General features: G+C 43.5%; 7 pseudogenes; all 7 read right to left on the bottom strand.

Moving 5' to 3' along the window:
• Positions 1–1,229: 1,229 nt before the first annotated feature.
• LOC130300868 (U2 spliceosomal RNA) lies at positions 1,230–1,493 on the bottom strand (annotated as a pseudogene).
• A 1,471-nt stretch (positions 1,494–2,964) lies between these two features.
• On the bottom strand, positions 2,965–3,228 carry LOC130300867 (U2 spliceosomal RNA; annotated as a pseudogene).
• Positions 3,229–4,718: 1,490 nt separating this feature from the next.
• On the bottom strand, positions 4,719–4,983 carry LOC130300843 (U2 spliceosomal RNA; annotated as a pseudogene).
• A 1,488-nt stretch (positions 4,984–6,471) lies between these two features.
• LOC130300839 (U2 spliceosomal RNA) lies at positions 6,472–6,736 on the bottom strand (annotated as a pseudogene).
• Positions 6,737–8,212: 1,476 nt separating this feature from the next.
• On the bottom strand, positions 8,213–8,475 carry LOC130300845 (U2 spliceosomal RNA; annotated as a pseudogene).
• A 1,465-nt stretch (positions 8,476–9,940) lies between these two features.
• Positions 9,941–10,203, bottom strand: LOC130300833 (U2 spliceosomal RNA; annotated as a pseudogene).
• A 1,479-nt stretch (positions 10,204–11,682) lies between these two features.
• Positions 11,683–11,945, bottom strand: LOC130300895 (U2 spliceosomal RNA; annotated as a pseudogene).
• Positions 11,946–12,865: the final 920 nt, after the last annotated feature.

Raw genomic sequence — 12,865 nt, 5'->3', positions numbered from 1 at the left:
CCATCACTCCTCCTCTTGCATATAAGACAATATTTCAGATCTGCATATGAAAACAACACGCCTACCTTTGTTGCACATAGCTGCCTGCCTGTCTCTAGTTACCCCACTGGCTGTAGCTGCGTCCCTTCCGACATGGAATAACACCAACTGTAACGATAAACTGAAAATTAACAGTATAAACCTGCATCATTTTGGACTCTGGTATTTGCTGAATCCGGGTGACCTGACAATCGATGGTGGTGCCGCTGGTGATTCTGGCCTTCTTGGAATCTGTTGGGCCTATGTGTTAGCTACACATCACTTGGGTATCCATGGTAACTACCACAACATGGTCATCTGCAGTTTACATCTAGCCCGTGGCATTGAATGGCATTTTAAAAGTGCTAAGGGTCCTGGTGCAATAATCCTCCCATGAGGATCAGCCTCAACGGCTTTGTAGATTGCACTCATGTCAGCAACTCCATATACATTTTTTTTTCTTCATGCTTCTTTCTTCATCCTTTTTTCTTTCTGTCATTCAGACTTTCATTCATTCGATCTCTCTCACTCACTTGCTTTAACTCATTTGTTCTCACTCACTCACTCACTCAATCACTCACTCACTCATTCACTCTCACTCACTCTCACTCTCTCACTCACTCGCTCACTAAGTCAGTCTCTCTCTCTCTCTCTTTTTCTTTTTATATATATTTTTTTCCGTCTTCTTCTTCTTCTTCTTCTTCTTCTTCTTCTTCTTCAGACCCTGTCATAGCACTAATGCCTTTCCAATACCACCAGCAGATGGAGACACTCCATTGCAACATTGGTTGTGAGCAGCAGTTTCTAAAAACAAATGCCTCATGGCGGATTTCCCATCCATCAATGGATGGTAAATTTTGTTTTTATCATTCACTGACCACAGAAACCAATGCATGGTCAAGCAACAGCAATGACACACCCTTGTGTATAGGCATGAGACCCTCATGTCATTTAACAGGATTCAGCACCACCCACAAGACAGCTACCTGTCATGTCATGTCAAACCTGCACAGGTGTGCTAGATTATTATTATTTAGTTTTATTTTATTTTTTTACACCAATCAGTGTGCAAACATGGTCATTAAAACGCTAAATGAATAGACGTTCATAAACCAGTCAGTGCAACTCATCATTTTGGTCTCCAATTCTCAAACTCAAATTCTCACCCACGGAGGATTAAATGAGAATCTTTCTTGTTTAACACTGGAATGGGGTGGTGCACTGTTCACTACCCGAAGATACTGCCACATCGGGTCAATGCATAGGGCGACAGAAGCAAGCTTCCAAATCAGCTCCCTTTCTCAAAAATCCATTTAATTTATGGTCCCCAGATAGGGAACGTATGTATCAGTATGTGCTCACAAGTCACCCAAGTGCAAGTATTCACACAAAAAAAAACGTGCCTCAGGATGCGATCTGTCGCAAGATCCTTTCTTTTTTTACACTTGATCTAAGCCAAAAGGCCTAGAGGGGATAACCGGGAAAGGGGTGGACCCAACCATGTCCCCTTCATGAGCACTCACATTACTCATAGGAATGGAAGGAAGGCTGGCAGCCAACCAGCCTCCCATACACTTTCTGGGTGGGTGGCAGTCAGCCACCCATACATACATACAGCACAGGCTAAACCCACATCATCACTTAAAAAAAGGACAGGCGACCATTGCACTCTGATGGAGCATTTAGCAATGCAATCCATAGCCTGGCTTTTGCCTGAACCCCCATCACTCCTCCTCTTGCATATAAGACAATATTTCAGATCTGCATATGAAAACAACACGCCTACCTTTGTTGCACATAGCTGCCTGCCTGTCTCTAGTTACCCCACTGGCTGTAGCTGCGTCCCTTCCGACATGGAATAACACCAACTGTAACGATAAACTGAAAATTAACAGTATAAACCTGCATCATTTTGGACTCTGGTATTTGCTGAATCCGGGTGACCTGACAATCGATGGTGGTGCCGCTGGTGATTCTGGCCTTCTTGGAATCTGTTGGGCCTATGTGTTAGCTCACACATCACTTGGGTATCCATGGTAACTACCACAACATGGTCATCTGCAGTTTACATCTAGCCCGTGGCATTGAATGGCATTTTAAAAGTGCTAAGGGTCCTGGTGCAATAATCCTCCCATGAGGATCAGCCTCAACGGCTTTGTAGATTGCACTCATGTCAGCAACTCCATATACATTTTCTTTTCTTCATGCTTCTTTCTTCATCCTTTTTTCTTTCTGTCATTCAGACTTTCATTCATTCGATCTCTCTCACTCACTTGCTTTAACTCATTTGTTCTCACTCACTCACTCACTCACTCAATCACTCACTCACTCATTCACTCTCACTCACTCTCACTCTCTCACTCACTCGCTCACTAAGTCAGTCTCTCTCTCTCTCTCTTTTTCTTTTTATATATATTTTTTTCCGTCTTCTTCTTCTTCTTCTTCTTCTTCTTCAGACCCTGTCATAGCACTAATGCCTTTCCAATACCACCAGCAGATGGAGACACTCCATTGCAACATTGGTTGTGAGCAGCAGTTTCTAAAAACAAATGCCTCATGGCGGATTTCCCATCCATCAATGGATGGTAAATTTTGTTTTTATCATTCACTGACCACAGAAACCAATGCATGGTCAAGCAACAGCAATGACACACCCTTGTGTATAGGCATGAGACCCTCATGTCATTTAACAGGATTCAGCACCACCCACAAGACAGCTACCTGTCATGTCATGTCAAACCTGCACAGGTGTGCTAGATTATTATTATTTAGTTTTATTTTATTTTTTTACACCAATCAGTGTGCAAACATGGTCATTAAAACGCTAAATGAATAGACGTTCATAAACCAGTCAGTGCAACTCATCATTTTGGTCTCCAATTCTCAAACTCAAATTCTCACCCACGGAGGATTAAATGAGAATCTTTCTTGTTTAACACTGGAATGGGGTGGTGCACTGTTCACTACCCGAAGATACTGCCACATCGGGTCAATGCATAGGGCGACAGAAGCAAGCTTCCAAATCAGCTCCCTTTCTCAAAAATCCATTTAATTTATGGTCCCCAGATAGGGAACGTATGTATCAGTATGTGCTCACAAGTCACCCAAGTGCAAGTATTCACACAAAAAAAAACGTGCCTCAGGATGCGATCTGTCGCAAGATCCTTTCTTTTTTTACACTTGATCTAAGCCAAAAGGCCTAGAGGGGATAACCGGGAAAGGGGTGGACCCAACCATGTCCCCTTCATGAGCATTCACATTACTCATAGGAATGGAAGGAAGGCTGGCAGCCAACCAGCCTCCCATACACTTTCTGGGTGTGTTGGCAGTCAGCCACCCATACATACATACAGCACAGGCTAAACCCACATCATCACTTAAAAAAAGGACAGGCGACCATTGCACTCTGATGGAGCATTTAGCAATGCAATCCATAGCCTGGCTTTTGCCTGAACCCCCATCACTCCTCCTCTTGCATATAAGACAATATTTCAGATCTGCATATGAAAACAACACGCCTACCTTTGTTGCACATAGCTGCCTGCCTGTCTCTAGTTACCCCACTGGCTGTAGCTGCGTCCCTTCCGACATGGAATAACACCAACTGTAACGATAAACTGAAAATTAACAGTATAAACCTGCATCATTTTGGACTCTGGTATTTGCTGAATCCGGGTGACCTGACAATCGATGGTGGTGCCGCTGGTGATTCTGGCCTTCTTGGAATCTGTTGGGCCTATGTGTTAGCTCACACATCACTTGGGTATCCATGGTAACTACCACAACATGGTCATCTGCAGTTTACATCTAGCCCGTGGCATTGAATGGCATTTTAAAAGTGCTAAGGGTCCTGGTGCAATAATCCTCCCATGAGGATCAGCCTCAACGGCTTTGTAGATTGCACTCATGTCAGCAACTCCATATACATTTTTTTTTCTTCATGCTTCTTTCTTCATCCTTTTTTCTTTCTGTCATTCAGACTTTCATTCATTCGATCTCTCTCACTCACTTGCTTTAACTCATTTGTTCTCACTCACTCACTCACTCACTCACTCAATCACTCACTCACTCATTCACTCTCACTCACTCTCACTCTCTCACTCACTCGCTCACTAAGTCAGTCTCTCTCTCTCTCTCTCTTTTTCTTTTTATATATATTTTTTTCCGTCTTCTTCTTCTTCTTCTTCTTCTTCTTCTTCTTCTTCTTCAGACCCTGTCATAGCACTAATGCCTTTCCAATACCACCAGCAGATGGAGACACTCCATTGCAACATTGGTTGTGAGCAGCAGTTTCTAAAAACAAATGCCTCATGGCGGATTTCCCATCCATCAATGGATGGTAAATTTTGTTTTTATCATTCACTGACCACAGAAACCAATGCATGGTCAAGCAACAGCAATGACACACCCTTGTGTATAGGCATGAGACCCTCATGTCATTTAACAGGATTCAGCACCACCCACAAGACAGCTACCTGTCATGTCATGTCAAACCTGCACAGGTGTGCTAGATTATTATTATTTAGTTTTATTTTATTTTTTTACACCAATCAGTGTGCAAACATGGTCATTAAAACGCTAAATGAATAGACGTTCATAAACCAGTCAGTGCAACTCCTCATTTTGGTCTCCAATTCTCAAACTCAAATTCTCACCCACGGAGGATTAAATGAGAATCTTTCTTGTTTAACACTGGAATGGGGTGGTGCACTGTTCACTACCCGAAGATACTGCCACATCGGGTCAATGCATAGGGCGACAGAAGCAAGCTTCCAAATCAGCTCCCTTTCTCAAAAATCCATTTAATTTATGGTCCCCAGATAGGGAACGTATGTATCAGTATGTGCTCACAAGTCACCCAAGTGCAAGTATTCACACAAAAAAAAACGTGCCTCAGGATGCGATCTGTCGCAAGATCCTTTCTTTTTTTTACACTTGATCTAAGCCAAAAGGCCTAGAGGGGATAACCGGGAAAGGGGTGGACCCAACCATGTCCCCTTCATGAGCACTCACATTACTCATAGGAATGGAAGGAAGGCTGGCAGCCAACCAGCCTCCCATACACTTTCTGGGTGGGTGGCAGTCAGCCACCCATACATACATACAGCACAGGCTAAACCCACATCATCACTTAAAAAAAGGACAGGCGACCATTGCACTCTGATGGAGCATTTAGCAATGCAATCCATAGCCTGGCTTTTGCCTGAACCCCCATCACTCCTCCTCTTGCATATAAGACAATATTTCAGATCTGCATATGAAAACAACACGCCTACCTTTGTTGCACATAGCTGCCTGCCTGTCTCTAGTTACCCCACTGGCTGTAGCTGCGTCCCTTCCGACATGGAATAACACCAACTGTAACGATAAACTGAAAATTAACAGTATAAACCTGCATCATTTTGGACTCTGGTATTTGCTGAATCCGGGTGACCTGACAATCGATGGTGGTGCCGCTGGTGATTCTGGCCTTCTTGGAATCTGTTGGGCCTATGTGTTAGCTCACACATCACTTGGGTATCCATGGTAACTACCACAACATGGTCATCTGCAGTTTACATCTAGCCCGTGGCATTGAATGGCATTTTAAAAGTGCTAAGGGTCCTGGTGCAATAATCCTCCCATGAGGATCAGCCTCAACGGCTTTGTAGATTGCACTCATGTCAGCAACTCCATATACATTTTTTTTTCTTCATGCTTCTTTCTTCATCCTTTTTTCTTTCTGTCATTCAGACTTTCATTCATTCGATCTCTCTCACTCACTTGCTTTAACTCATTTGTTCTCACTCACTCACTCACTCACTCACTCACTCAATCACTCACTCACTCATTCACTCTCACTCACTCTCACTCTCTCACTCACTCGCTCACTAAGTCAGTCTCTCTCTCTCTCTCTTTTTCTTTTTATATATATTTTTTTCCGTCTTCTTCTTCTTCTTCTTCTTCTTCTTCTTCTTCTTCAGACCCTGTCATAGCACTAATGCCTTTCCAATACCACCAGCAGATGGAGACACTCCATTGCAACATTGGTTGTGAGCAGCAGTTTCTAAAAACAAATGCCTCATGGCGGATTTCCCATCCATCAATGGATGGTAAATTTTGTTTTTATCATTCACTGACCACAGAAACCAATGCATGGTCAAGCAACAGCGATGACACACCCTTGTGTATAGGCATGAGACCCTCATGTCATTTAACAGGATTCAGCACCACCCACAAGACAGCTACCTGTCATGTCATGTCAAACCTGCACAGGTGTGCTAGATTATTATTATTTAGTTTTATTTTATTTTTTTACACCAATCAGTGTGCAAACATGGTCATTAAAACGCTAAATGAATAGACGTTCATAAACCAGTCAGTGCAACTCCTCATTTTGGTCTCCAATTCTCAAACTCAAATTCTCACCCACGGAGGATTAAATGAGAATCTTTCTTGTTTAACACTGGAATGGGGTGGTGCACTGTTCACTACCCGAAGATACTGCCACATCGGGTCAATGCATAGGGCGACAGAAGCAAGCTTCCAAATCAGCTCCCTTTCTCAAAAATCCATTTAATTTATGGTCCCCAGATAGGGAACGTATGTATCAGTATGTGCTCACAAGTCACCCAAGTGCAAGTATTCACACAAAAAAAAAACGTGCCTCAGGATGCGATCTGTCGCAAGATCCTTTCTTTTTTTACACTTGATCTAAGCCAAAAGGCCTAGAGGGGATAACCGGGAAAGGGGTGGACCCAACCATGTCCCCTTCATGAGCACTCACATTACTCATAGGAATGGAAGGAAGGCTGGCAGCCAACCAGCCTCCCATACACTTTCTGGGTGGGTGGCAGTCAGCCACCCATACATACATACAGCACAGGCTAAACCCACATCATCACTTAAAAAAAGGACAGGCGACCATTGCACTCTGATGGAGCATTTAGCAATGCAATCCATAGCCTGGCTTTTGCCTGAACCCCCATCACTCCTCCTCTTGCATATAAGACAATATTTCAGATCTGCATATGAAAACAACACGCCTACCTTTGTTGCACATAGCTGCCTGCCTGTCTCTAGTTACCCCACTGGCTGTAGCTGCGTCCCTTCCGACATGGAATAACACCAACTGTAACGATAAACTGAAAATTAACAGTATAAACCTGCATCATTTTGGACTCTGGTATTTGCTGAATCCGGGTGACCTGACAATCGATGGTGGTGCCGCTGGTGATTCTGGCCTTCTTGGAATCTGTTGGGCCTATGTGTTAGCTCACACATCACTTGGGTATCCATGGTAACTACCACAACATGGTCATCTGCAGTTTACATCTAGCCCGTGGCATTGAAAGGCATTTTAAAAGTGCTAAGGGTCCTGGTGCAATAATCCTCCCATGAGGATCAGCCTCAACGGCTTTGTAGATTGCACTCATGTCAGCAACTCCATATACATTTTTTTTTCTTCATGCTTCTTTCTTCATCCTTTTTTCTTTCTGTCATTCAGACTTTCATTCATTCGATCTCTCTCACTCACTTGCTTTAACTCATTTGTTCTCACTCACTCACTCACTCACTCAATCACTCACTCACTCATTCACTCTCACTCACTCTCACTCTCTCACTCACTCGCTCACTAAGTCAGTCTCTCTCTCTCTCTCTCTTTTTCTTTTTATATATATTTTTTTCCGTCTTCTTCTTCTTCTTCTTCTTCTTCTTCTTCAGACCCTGTCATAGCACTAATGCCTTTCCAATACCACCAGCAGATGGAGACACTCCATTGCAACATTGGTTGTGAGCAGCAGTTTCTAAAAACAAATGCCTCATGGCGGATTTCCCATCCATCAATGGATGGTAAATTTTGTTTTTATCATTCACTGACCACAGAAACCAATGCATGGTCAAGCAACAGCAATGACACACCCTTGTGTATAGGCATGAGACCCTCATGTCATTTAACAGGATTCAGCACCACCCACAAGACAGCTACCTGTCATGTCATGTCAAACCTGCACAGGTGTGCTAGATTATTATTATTTAGTTTTATTTTATTTTTTTACACCAATCAGTGTGCAAACATGGTCATTAAAACGCTAAATGAATAGACGTTCATAAACCAGTCAGTGCAACTCCTCATTTTGGTCTCCAATTCTCAAACTCAAATTCTCACCCACGGAGGATTAAATGAGAATCTTTCTTGTTTAACACTGGAATGGGGTGGTGCACTGTTCACTACCCGAAGATACTGCCACATCGGGTCAATGCATAGGGCGACAGAAGCAAGCTTCCAAATCAGCTCCCTTTCTCAAAAATCCATTTAATTTATGGTCCCCAGATAGGGAACGTATGTATCAGTATGTGCTCACAAGTCACCCAAGTGCAAGTATTCACACAAAAAAAACGTGCCTCAGGATGCGATCTGTCGCAAGATCCTTTCTTTTTTTACACTTGATCTAAGCCAAAAGGCCTAGAGGGGATAACCGGGAAAGGGGTGGACCCAACCATGTCCCCTTCATGAGCACTCACATTACTCATAGGAATGGAAGGAAGGCTGGCAGCCAACCAGCCTCCCATACACTTTCTGGGTGGGTGGCAGTCAGCCACCCATACATACATACAGCACAGGCTAAACCCACATCATCACTTAAAAAAAGGACAGGCGACCATTGCACTCTGATGGAGCATTTAGCAATGCAATCCATAGCCTGGCTTTTGCCTGAACCCCCATCACTCCTCCTCTTGCATATAAGACAATATTTCAGATCTGCATATGAAAACAACACGCCTACCTTTGTTGCACATAGCTGCCTGCCTGTCTCTAGTTACCCCACTGGCTGTAGCTGCGTCCCTTCCGACATGGAATAACACCAACTGTAACGATAAACTGAAAATTAACAGTATAAACCTGCATCATTTTGGACTCTGGTATTTGCTGAATCCGGGTGACCTGACAATCGATGGTGGTGCCGCTGGTGATTCTGGCCTTCTTGGAATCTGTTGGGCCTATGTGTTAGCTCACACATCACTTGGGTATCCATGGTAACTACCACAACATGGTCATCTGCAGTTTACATCTAGCCCGTGGCATTGAATGGCATTTTAAAAGTGCTAAGGGTCCTGGTGCAATAATCCTCCCATGAGGATCAGCCTCAACGGCTTTGTAGATTGCACTCATGTCAGCAACTCCATATACATTTTTTTTTCTTCATGCTTCTTTCTTCATCCTTTTTTCTTTCTGTCATTCAGACTTTCATTCATTCGATCTCTCTCACTCACTTGCTTTAACTCATTTGTTCTCACTCACTCACTCACTCACTCAATCACTCACTCACTCATTCACTCTCACTCACTCTCACTCTCTCTCACTCGCTCACTAAGTCAGTCTCTCTCTCTCTCTCTCTTTTTCTTTTTATATATATTTTTTTCCGTCTTCTTCTTCTTCTTCTTCTTCAGACCCTGTCATAGCACTAATGCCTTTCCAATACCACCAGCAGATGGAGACACTCCATTGCAACATTGGTTGTGAGCAGCAGTTTCTAAAAACAAATGCCTCATGGCGGATTTCCCATCCATCAATGGATGGTAAATTTTGTTTTTATCATTCACTGACCACAGAAACCAATGCATGGTCAAGCAACAGCAATGACACACCCTTGTGTATAGGCATGAGACCCTCATGTCATTTAACAGGATTCAGCACCACCCACAAGACAGCTACCTGTCATGTCATGTCAAACCTGCACAGGTGTGCTAGATTATTATTATTTAGTTTTATTTTATTTTTTTACACCAATCAGTGTGCAAACATGGTCATTAAAACGCTAAATGAATAGACGTTCATAAACCAGTCAGTGCAACTCCTCATTTTGGTCTCCAATTCTCAAACTCAAATTCTCACCCACGGAGGATTAAATGAGAATCTTTCTTGTTTAACACTGGAATGGGGTGGTGCACTGTTCACTACCCGAAGATACTGCCACATCGGGTCAATGCATAGGGCGACAGAAGCAAGCTTCCAAATCAGCTCCCTTTCTCAAAAATCCATTTAATTTATGGTCCCCAGATAGGGAACGTATGTATCAGTATGTGCTCACAAGTCACCCAAGTGCAAGTATTCACACAAAAAAAACGTGCCTCAGGATGCGATCTGTCGCAAGATCCTTTCTTTTTTTACACTTGATCTAAGCCAAAAGGCCTAGAGGGGATAACCGGGAAAGGGGTGGACCCAACCATGTCCCCTTCATGAGCACTCACATTACTCATAGGAATGGAAGGAAGGCTGGCAGCCAACCAGCCTCCCATACACTTTCTGGGTGGGTGGCAGTCAGCCACCCATACATACATACAGCACAGGCTAAACCCACATCATCACTTAAAAAAAGGACAGGCGACCATTGCACTCTGATGGAGCATTTAGCAATGCAATCCATAGCCTGGCTTTTGCCTGAACCCCCATCACTCCTCCTCTTGCATATAAGACAATATTTCAGATCTGCATATGAAAACAACACGCCTACCTTTGTTGCACATAGCTGCCTGCCTGTCTCTAGTTACCCCACTGGCTGTAGCTGCGTCCCTTCCGACATGGAATAACACCAACTGTAACGATAAACTGAAAATTAACAGTATAAACCTGCATCATTTTGGACTCTGGTATTTGCTGAATCCGGGTGACCTGACAATCGATGGTGGTGCCGCTGGTGATTCTGGCCTTCTTGGAATCTGTTGGGCCTATGTGTTAGCTCACACATCACTTGGGTATCCATGGTAACTACCACAACATGGTCATCTGCAGTTTACATCTAGCCCGTGGCATTGAATGGCATTTTAAAAGTGCTAAGGGTCCTGGTGCAATAATCCTCCCATGAGGATCAGCCTCAACGGCTTTGTAGATTGCACTCATGTCAGCAACTCCATATACATTTTTTTTTCTTCATGCTTCTTTCTTCATCCTTTTTTCTTTCTGTCATTCAGACTTTCATTCATTCGATCTCTCTCACTCACTTGCTTTAACTCATTTGTTCTCACTCACTCACTCACTCACTCAATCACTCACTCACTCATTCACTCTCACTCACTCTCACTCTCTCACTCACTCGCTCACTAAGTCAGTCTCTCTCTCTCTCTCTCTTTTTCTTTTTATATATATTTTTTTCCGTCTTCTTCTTCTTCTTCTTCTTCTTCTTCTTCTTCAGACCCTGTCATAGCACTAATGCCTTTCCAATACCACCAGCAGATGGAGACACTCCATTGCAACATTGGTTGTGAGCAGCAGTTTCTAAAAACAAATGCCTCATGGCGGATTTCCCATCCATCAATGGATGGTAAATTTTGTTTTTATCATTCACTGACCACAGAAACCAATGCATGGTCAAGCAACAGCAATGACACACCCTTGTGTATAGGCATGAGACCCTCATGTCATTTAACAGGATTCAGCACCACCCACAAGACAGCTACCTGTCATGTCATGTCAAACCTGCACAGGTGTGCTAGATTATTATTATTTAGTTTTATTTTATTTTTTTACACCAATCAGTGTGCAAACATGGTCATTAAAACGCTAAATGAATAGACGTTCATAAACCAGTCAGTGCAACTCCTCATTTTGGTCTCCAATTCTCAAACTCAAATTCTCACCCACGGAGGATTAAATGAGAATCTTTCTTGTTTAACACTGGAATGGGGTGGTGCACTGTTCACTACCCGAAGATACTGCCACATCGGGTCAATGCATAGGGCGACAGAAGCAAGCTTCCAAATCAGCTCCCTTTCTCAAAAATCCATTTAATTTATGGTCCCCAGATAGGGAACGTATGTATCAGTATGTGCTCACAAGTCACCCAAGTGCAAGTATTCACACAAAAAAAACGTGCCTCAGGATGCGATCTGTCGCAAGATCCTTTCTTTTTTTACACTTGATCTAAGCCAAAAGGCCTAGAGGGGATAACCGGGAAAGGGGTGGACCCAACCATGTCCCCTTCATGAGCACTCACATTACTCATAGGAATGGAAGGAAGGCTGGCAGCCAACCAGCCTCCCATACACTTTCTGGGTGGGTGGCAGTCAGCCACCCATACATACATACAGCACAGGCTAAACCCACATCATCACTTAAAAAAAGGACAGGCGACCATTGCACTCTGATGGAGCATTTAGCAATGCAATCCATAGCCTGGCTTTTGCCTGAACCCCCATCACTCCTCCTCTTGCATATAAGACAATATTTCAGATCTGCATATGAAAACAACACGCCTACCTTTGTTGCACATAGCTGCCTGCCTGTCTCTAGTTACCCCACTGGCTGTAGCTGCGTCCCTTCCGACATGGAATAACACCAACTGTAACGATAAACTGAAAATTAACAGTATAAACCTGCATCATTTTGGACTCTGGTATTTGCTGAATCCGGGTGACCTGACAATCGATGGTGGTGCCGCTGGTGATTCTGGCCTTCTTGGAATCTGTTGGGCCTATGTGTTAGCTCACACATCACTTGGGTATCCATGGTAACTACCACAACATGGTCATCTGCAGTTTACATCTAGCCCGTGGCATTGAATGGCATTTTAAAAGTGCTAAGGGTCCTGGTGCAATAATCCTCCCATGAGGATCAGCCTCAACGGCTTTGTAGATTGCACTCATGTCAGCAACTCCATATACATTTTTTTTTCTTCATGCTTCTTTCTTCATCCTTTTTTCTTTCTGTCATTCAGACTTTCATTCATTCGATCTCTCTCACTCACTTGCTTTAACTCATTTGTTCTCACTCACTCACTCACTCACTCAATCACTCACTCACTCATTCACTCTCACTCACTCTCACTCTCTCACTCACTCGCTCACTAAGTCAGTCTCTCTCTCTCTC

Source organism: Hyla sarda, unplaced genomic scaffold (assembly GCF_029499605.1).
Source record: "Hyla sarda isolate aHylSar1 unplaced genomic scaffold, aHylSar1.hap1 scaffold_1103, whole genome shotgun sequence".
NCBI classification, from domain to species: Eukaryota; Metazoa; Chordata; class Amphibia; order Anura; family Hylidae; genus Hyla; species Hyla sarda.
The sequence above is the reverse complement of the archived record's forward strand: the minus strand, read 5'-3'. Positions and strand labels throughout refer to the sequence as shown.